This window comes from Curcuma longa, unplaced genomic scaffold (assembly GCF_044706935.1).
Source record: "Curcuma longa cultivar G26 ecotype Majalengka, Jawa Barat unplaced genomic scaffold, ITB_CL_G26_1.1 contig_26157, whole genome shotgun sequence".
NCBI classification, from domain to species: domain Eukaryota; kingdom Viridiplantae; phylum Streptophyta; class Magnoliopsida; order Zingiberales; family Zingiberaceae; genus Curcuma; species Curcuma longa.
In genome coordinates, this window is record NW_027433007.1 from 132 (window position 1) to 8,981 (window position 8,850).

General features: G+C 39.1%; 1 pseudogene; it reads left to right on the plus strand.

Moving 5' to 3' along the window:
• The first annotated feature begins 315 nt into the window (after positions 1-315).
• On the plus strand, positions 316-3,481 carry LOC141818837 (uncharacterized; annotated as a pseudogene).
• Positions 3,482-8,850: the final 5,369 nt, after the last annotated feature.

Below are 8,850 nucleotides of genomic sequence, written 5' to 3' on the forward strand. Positions count from 1 at the left end.
GTGTTTTTTGGATACAGATTACTTATTTACCCGTATTTAAAAATTAAAAAAATTATTATATATTTTTACAAGGGTAGATGTGTAATTTAAACTTTCAGATTGGTAAAAAGGACCTCCATAGATCCTTTTTTTTGCCAACCCCAATTTCAGGTTACTCCAACAGAAGGAGATGTACATTTGGTGAACGCAACAGATTATTTGTCAATTACATAAATTTCAAGACCTCAATAAAACATTTACATACCCCCAAGTCGCAATCGTTGTCTATTTAAATCGGGGGTTGGAATAGAGTCGGTGTTTGTAAACGAATCAGAGATGGCGATGAGATCCGCGCTCGGAGCGCTTTTCTCGCTTCTCCAGATCTCCGGTGCCGGTGGCGAGGGAGGCTGCCGCCTTGAGGAGCACTCGACTATTTAGCGATGGGAAGGGTAAGATTCTCAGCGAGGAGGAGAAGGCCGCGGAGAACATCTACATCCAGGTCTGTCTGTGAAACTTTTCGTCTTCCGATCTGCTTCGATCGGTGTGGATTTTTGTCGTTTTGGGGTTTCCATGGTTTGATTTGTGTGTAGAAAATGGAGAGAGAAAGGATGGAGAAACTGAAGAAGCAGCGGGAGAAAGAGAAAGCGGATGGCGAGAAGGAGGATAGTGAGAAGGTATATTAATTGAGATGTTTAGGCACTTCTTATTTCAGTCGCTATATGATTTTGGTTGTTCAGACTTGTCTGATATATATTTGATTCTATCAAGTTCTGATGTTTACTAGATTTGAGGTAGACTGTATTCGTTTGATGAAAGAGCATAGCATGACCAAACCTACGTATGCTAGTTTCCTTAGAACCATCTGACAAGGAGATAAAATTTTATGTTAGACCTTTTACTGATTTTGGTTGTTATTCTACTCCATGAGGCAACCTGCCCCTTGCTCACATAATGCATCTAGTTACTGAACTAGGCTATGGACTATAAGCAGATCGAAATTAGGATTCCGTGGAGACAACTCTCTTGCAGCTTATTGTTTATAGGTGCTAATGTCAATGCGACTTAACTCCCTAAACCACGAACATGACCGAAGAAAATTTTCAGTTAGCAATAATCGAATATCATCACTAAAGTTCTGTTGTTTATTTAGTTGTTCTAGCAATTATAAATGGCTTAGTTATGAATTCTGGAGTTAGATAGAAACTGTAAGAATAGATACAGTATAAGGACACACATATATCCCTAAACTCTCAGATTATTGTGTGACACATCAAAAAAGCTATGATAAGAAGTCTGAGGGTACAATGAATCTCAGTCGGAATCAATCTTAGTTACATTCTATATATTTCGATAATAATGAGCTGTATTTGGTTTATCACCCCTGCATCAAATTTGTTGATATTGTTGCTTGATAGATCTAACGCCAGGATCACAATCCTAGGTTATTTGGGTGTAACCTTCGTCACAAGTCTAGGGCTTGGGTGTTGGAGTCAAGAAAATATAAAGTTTACCACCACTTAGTGCATCTTCATTATAATTGCCTCTATCAGTAGTTGTACTTCTATCAATGTTGCTATCATCATTTTAAACTTTTTGTAGATTGCAATATGAGAAGATTGCAATATCAGAAAGTAGTTATTCTTTTCCATTCTCATTAACTTTTTACTCAGTCGTTGCATGGAATGGATTATAACCAATCATTAATTTGTCGTTGTGCTTGTCACTTAGTTTTTTTAGAATAGTTTTGGAATCTCTCTTAGCTAGAGACTCCATTTTTTATGTATTCATAACTTTTGGTTGTATTTAGTGTTGCATGTTTGAGAATGTTTGGGTCAGTATTCAGGTAGAAATTCTCGGTCAAAAGTTGCATCATCGTTATCTTCCTCACCAATCTCTTCAAGCTTGCACTTCTTTAATTTATTGAGTCAGGAATTAAGGAGGTCACGGTGGAATTCTTGCTTCATCAAGCAATGGATTCTAATAACGTTTCACTAATCCATGGATCGTCCTCATTCTGGACAACTCCAGTATCAAAATGGGTATATCGCTGAACTGTTGTTCTTCCTTCTCTTGCTATAATCCTTAAGATAAATATTATAGTGAACACAAATAATTTTTTCTAACAATAAGTGAGTCAATTTTACATTTTTGTATAAATAAGTGAGAAAGTGAACTAATTTATTTTGCAATAGCCATTTCAAGATGTTATGAACATGTGTAGCAATCTTTTTCATATTTCTGGCTGAATTTTCAATATTGTAAATAAAATTTTATTTATTATCATTTAATTTATACCTATATGATACCTAAATATCACCAAACTTTTGTCAATAACCTTCGTAGCCAATTCTCTATTTGATTGGGATATATTGATATTAATATTCTAAATTAAGATAATAACTTAAAATAACTCAATGCATATTATTATTAGAAATCAATATTAAAATTTTCTTATTATTAAAATATTTTATTGAAAAAATTAGAATATTTTTTTCCATTTGGCTTACCAAACGGTTACCTTTTCTCATTTGGTCGATCCATCTTCTAGTAATCATATAAACTAATGTTGATACATGGTTCGCAATATTAGGCGTTTCTTTATTTTTTTTTCTATTGCTTATTGCCCATTTGTTACTGACATTGTGCATTATTATCATAAGAATCTTGTAGATTAGTTCGGTCACCCTTGATAATTTGTTCCAACTTTGTCATCGTCTAAATAAATATGTCAATGTCCTGTAGATCCTAGAATTTAGCATATAATGCCCCCACGGATATGGTACAGTGGTAAAGCAGACAATGACTTTTTCCGTAGTAACGAACTATAGCTTTCCGATTATTTCTTCACAGATGATCATGGAGCCGACCGTATAAAGCCACTGGGGTGATGGATTTCACATTTTGCTGTAGTGGTAAAACATTTAAGTAAATAAATAAGAGGATCAGGTTCAAATATCAATATGGATGAATATTCTGGGATCAACTTCTAAGTATGCATAAGTTGTGATTCAAATTATCTGTAGGTTAACTAGGAGGAAAGTCGTCTACCTTCAGGATTAATTAGGCGAAGCTTCGACATTTAGATTATCAAATATAAAGTAAAAAAATTAACATATGATTATTTTTCATAACATAAAAATCTACATGAACTTGGTACTCGAAAAAGAAGCATTTGCATTTAACTTTTCCTTTTCACTTTAGCGTGCTATATTTACTGACCAACACTCAGCATTACCCTCTCTAAACATCGTCTGGTGTTTACTTAACAGAAATCCCATGACAAGAGCTGATGCCGCTATGCTTCTTCAGTTTGGGTTCGTTGCAATGTCTCTTGAACAACTTTGATCCTTGTAGGTCAAATCAATGATGAATAAGCCACAGACTGTTTAAAACTCCCCTTATTGTCGATCCGTGTCTGGAACTTTGTGGATGACAAAAAAAAGGATAATCATGTGTGACATTTTGTTGAAACTTGAAGGAAAAGCGCATTGTGTTTTACTCACTTCCTCCAATATTTCATCAACAATGCTAGTCGAATTCATCAGCTCAAGATATTTTAACAGACAGAGACTTTTGGATACTATTTAGATCTAAGTAGGAATTTGATTATTCATTATATATGTAAATTTTTGTGAAATTTCATAGGTATTATAAGTTAAAACTTAATAAAGTCTCTGTTTACTATTATAAACTGTGGAAATATTTTTATGATGGAAAATTTTCTCATGTAAAAAAGGATAAATTATTTTTTTTTCTTCTGTTTACTTAACAGGCAGATATAGAACAGATGAATTTAACAATTCATCAGTGGATTAATTTTTATATTTTTAATCCATTCAAATCTGACAATTCATCAGTTGATTATTTTTTATATCTTTTAATCCATCGCGATGGATCCGTCTCGATTTTCTCTCTTTTCTTTTCCCTCGGATTTTTTTCCTTTTCCTAGGGGATTTTTTCCCATCTTCAATTTCTTTCCCTTTCCATTCCATCTTTCAGAGTAAATAGGCTCTAAATTCAATTGCTAAATATAAATCCCACATAAATAAACTTATTATTAAATTGAAAAGAGCTTGGTATATAATATATTATAGATGATATTCTAAATGTTCACTAAAAAAAATGATAATATTAATATCCCTCGCCATCTATATTATCTGTTACCATTGCACAGTCTCTCCAACAAGAATGCAATATGGCAATATGAACCTTGTGTTTTCTTTTTTAAGATTTTAAGTTTAAATTTATCTGTGGAATCCGTCATCCAGCAGTTCTACATGATTGATTCCATGATCATTTGTAATGAAGTAAATTGAAAAGTTATAGTCGAACATGATGGAGGAAGATATTGCCTTACTTTGTCAAAATTCGATCTTTGTTCACTTCAACAAGTCTACTTTGTCGTAACCAACTCAATTATACCTTGGGAGCATGGTGATAAACATATAGATTACCTACCAATTTATCGCAGCACCTTCATCAAATTTTTTGAGCAAATATAGAATATAAAACAAAGTTAAAATGAAATCAGAGGTCAAACTCATTTGATTGATCAATGGAAGAATCATGGCTGGTACACCAGAAAAATCACATGGGGAAGAAAATACCTGATCTACTGAGCAGCAAAACACAAGATTCTAATTCATTGAACATTATACGAACATCCATGTTAGCTGACAATTTAACGCACAATCATCGTCCTTTTTCAACCAAACTTGAAACCGACTTTGACAGGTTTCTAGCTTATCTGTAGTCACGGATTAAAAAACACTAAGAGTGCGTTTGGTTGAGAGTCATCCGTGATTACTTTGGTTATGTGATTACCAAGTAATCACATAACCAAGGTTATATGGAATAAAACATAATCTAATATTGTTTGGTTTAATTCTAGGTAATGAGACAAAACCTTATTTGTTTGAAGGTCTTAATATATTACTTACTTTAACATTTACTATATTACTCCTAGTTCAATTATAATCATTTTTTACAACTAAATTAATTTGATATTTAATTATTTTTAAAATTAAATTATTAATTATAATATTAATAATATATATATATTATATTACCATTAATTTTTTTCTTTCTTTTCTATTTTTGAAAGAAAAGGAAAACCTTAATCGCCGCCGACTACAACAACTTCTCACACAATCAGCGGCAAGGGCAAACGCAATCCCCATTGCCACCGCCTTCGCTGCGTCGCTGAAGACCGCCACAGCCGCCAACGGCACTAGCGCAGTCCCCATAGTGCAGGCCATGTCGGCGAACAGCGTCGACGCCGCTTCCACCAACGCCACTAGCCCAACTGCGTAGACCTGCCACGCCGCTAGCCCAACCGCGTAGACATGCCAATCTGTACATTGCTTCTCCTTGTTAAATATGGTCTCCGAGATTAAAGTTTAAAACCTATCTAGACGCAGGGGCGGATCCAGAAATAATTTTTGGCGAGGGCTAATAAAATTTTTTTTACAATATTTTTTAAAAAGTAAATGTGCGAGAGGAAAAGATCCTGATCCGAAAATCCAAAAATACATATCACTCAAAATGCAGATCACTTAGTCAACTATCTCTTATCCTCTCCTAATATCAAAACGGACAGAATCTCCCCAGTAAATTGGGGGTATAAGAGGTATACATAATGTCCCTGTCCAAATACACATCAAAACCCTTAGACATAGGGCTGATAAACCATCAATTTATATCAGAAATATAATAAAAAAACACATACACAGCTTACAAAGTCAAAAACATCATAACAGCAAATCAAACCACTAAAAAGGAATCCACATACCCAATATGTTGTGCAATTCCTTATTTTCGTTCCAGAATAAGTTAAGCGGCTACATATTGTGACCTAAACAACCACTTTTAAAACCATATGAAGTGCAAAAGAAAATATGGAGCCAAGTAGCCAACATATAAAATCTTAAAAGTCATACCTCTTTTAGTGAATTAATGTAGCCAACCCGCCGTTCCAGAATTAATGTAGCCAACCCTCCGTTCCATAATACCTCTTTTATGAAAAAAAAAATAAATTTGTTAAGTTAGGATATTTTTACGACCGCGGTTGAAAACCTCTCTTAAGTCTTAACCCTATGTCAGCCAACCAGCCGTCCCCCTGAAATGGCTGCTCTCTTCCGCTCCATCTCCTCCCTCCGCTCTTTCCGCTACCTGTCCACCGCTGCTGAGGGCGTTTCCGCCGCCGGACCTCTATTGTGGAGCCACACCGACGAGGAATCCTGTGCGCCATCGTCGATCGTGCAGGTCCTCTCTTTGGGGCCGAGGCAGTTCCGGCCAGCTTGGCGGCGGAAAGGAAGAGATCTGCTTCTATCCGTCCCCCGTGGCCACTCTCCATCTCCCTTCCAACTTCCACCTTTCACCCATCCAAGGCCGCCTTCCTTCACAGAGCAGCTCCGATTAGCGATCCTGGCGAGGGCTTCAGCCCCCTCCAGCCCTCGCCTGGATCCGCCCCTGTCTAGACGTCTGAGTTCTCACCCTCACAGCGATGCATCAACTCTTTCAACAAGCTTCATAACATTTTGATCACTCGGACCAATTAATGGAGATAACAAGCACAGAAGCACTCATCTAAAAAGAGAATCGATGATTATTATGAAGGTTCACTAATCAGACGATATAAAAAATACAGCTAAAAAATAACTCATTCAAGTCTCTTCTTTTTCAAACAATTTATGATCAACCTTTACTTCGAAGCTATTCAGAGAATCCACAAACTACGCCTGATCACTTCCCAATTTCTGTCAAATTTTCTTTTTACACAAGAAAGGACAGAACCAATCTTGTCTACCATAAACAAATAGATTAAATCGATCGTCGCACAAAACAAAACTACAAAAAAATGATCATTACTGTTTAATCACCGAATGCTATTTACCATTTTTCATTTAAAAAAAAATAGATTTTTTGCAGCCTTCCCCTCAATCTTCCTCGTCGCTGCTCGAATCCGACTTCGAATTAGTCTTCAGGAAAAGCGGGGGCAAGCTCGGGAACCTGGCCACTGGTCTCCGCCTCCTCTCCGCCCCTTCCTCAGCCGCAGTCGGCTCCGACCCCGACCTTGCCACCGCCGCTGCCGCATGCTTCTTCTTCTGCAGATTCCTCGTGATGTCCACGCACACCTTGTCCACCATGTCCAAGAAGTCCACCACCACCACGAAAAGATGCAGCGGCTGCCCGTCCCTCTCCTTGCCCGCCCCGGGTGGTAGTATACTCGTTCGTCTTTTTCACCACCTCCATCACCCTCCCCTGCTCCACCGCCGTCGCTTTCAGATCTCCCTTCGCTGCCTCCACGAACGCCCTCATCTCCTTAACGAACCCTCCGCTGCCCTCGCCCCCGGCGCTTAGACTCTCCACCAGCCTCTTGATGTCCTCCACCCGCGCTTGCAACATCGGGCAAGCGGTCTTGAGCGCGTCGCAATCGAACCCAACCGCCTTCTTCAGGTTGGCGAACTATGGTGCTCCCACCGACGAGCGGCAGCCCCACTATGGTGCTCCCACCGGGAGTCGGGTTTCGCTTGCGGAGGGTTTCGCGTAGCAAGGGCAATTTTGTAAAGAAAATTATCATAACCCGGAATCAAAAGAAATCTGAAGGGGCGTTTGGTTTGGAAAATATTTTCTATTTTCTGTTTTCTATTTTCTATTTCTAGTTTTCTATTTTCTGATCCAGTTTTTAGAAAATAGAAAATGCGTTTGGTCTGATATGTTGTTTTCTATTTTCTGGAAAAAAAGTTTAGAAAATGCGTTTGGTATATGTTGTTTTCCGCCGCCGTAGTGGTTCTCCGGTCCCACGTCTTCCGACCATGGCCTGTTCTTCCTCGCGGTGAATCATGGATTCTTCCTCGCTCTCTTGAGTCGTCGTCCGCGCGCCCGGAGGAGGACTCTGATCGCTGTGGCGTCAGTTTGGTAGGTGGATGGGAGCAGAAGGAGCTCGGATTTGGTGGGCTCGGTCGGTTCGGCTGGTGGAACAGTTCTGCGGTTGTTTTCTTGCTCATCCATGAAGTGAGGTTTGGTTTTGGCTTTGGTGATTGTAATTGGTTTGGTTTCTCTCTTTTCGCAGTGTCGGTGTTTGGGCGATTGGATCTGCTTTCTGAGCTCTGGACTGGTTTTCCGTTCTCCTTTCCTGATTCCAGAAGGTTTGTTTGAGTTGGGTGCGCCTGAGGCCTGAGGGCAGGGACATTTGGTGATTGAGGACTGCGAGAACGTCGATGGGAGAGGAAGAGGAGAGTGCGGCGGGAGAGGAAGAGGAGAGGAGGAGGAGCCGCGCCGGAGGAGGAGCGCACAGCAAGGGAAGGGAGGAGGAAGAGGAGAGGAGAGGAGAAAGCACGCGGCGGCGGAAGGAGAGTGCGGCGGGAGAGGAAGAGGAGAGGAGGAGGAGGAGCCGCGCCGGAGGAGCAAGGGAGGAGGAAGAGGAGAGGAGAAAGCACGCGCGCGGCGACGGGAGAGACGAGAGTCGCGGGGAGAAAGCGGGAGAAAGCAGCGAAGGAAGAAAAGGGGGAAATAGTACCGCCTTTTCTCATTTTCCACCGCCTTTTCCCGTTTTCTATCTTTTTCATTCGCGAATGGAACGATATTTCATCGTTTTCTATTTTCTTTGAAAACGCATTTTCATTTTCCAGAAAATAAACTGAAAAACACAAACCATTCAGCGTTTTCCATTTTCCTTGCTCAAACCAAACGCTGCCTAAATTTTTCTTGATTTTCTAATTCCAGATTGGATGCCCTCTTTTACTGACTAATGTGTCGGAATGAAACATTACTTGAAAATCGCCGATTACCTAAATCAAACAAGATTTTGAATGATAATTTTGAATGGATAACTAAGGTAATCACAAATTACCCCCAATCAAACGCACC